This window comes from Arachis duranensis, chromosome 9 (assembly GCF_000817695.3).
Source record: "Arachis duranensis cultivar V14167 chromosome 9, aradu.V14167.gnm2.J7QH, whole genome shotgun sequence".
In the NCBI taxonomy this organism is placed as follows: Eukaryota; Viridiplantae; Streptophyta; class Magnoliopsida; order Fabales; family Fabaceae; genus Arachis; species Arachis duranensis.
In genome coordinates, this window is record NC_029780.3 from 32,139,468 (window position 1) to 32,139,809 (window position 342).

Genomic DNA, 342 nt, shown 5'->3' on the forward strand with positions numbered 1-342 from the left:
GGCCATTTGCCTTTCCCACTGACTTTGTGGTGCTGGAAATGGAGGAGCACAAGAGTGCAACTCTCATTCTAGGAAGACCTTTCCTAGCAACTGGCCGAACCCTCATTGATGTCCAAAAAGGGGAAGTGACCTTGAGAGTCAACGAGGAGGAGTTCAAGTTGAATGTTGTCAAAGCTATGCAACATCCAGACACCCCAAATGACTGCATGAGTGTTGATATCATTGACTCTCTGGTGAGAGAGGTCAATATGGCTGAGAGTATCGAATCAGAGTTAGAGGACATCTTTAAAGATGTTCAGCCTGATTTGGAGGAATCAGAGAGAATAATAGAACCTCTGAAAA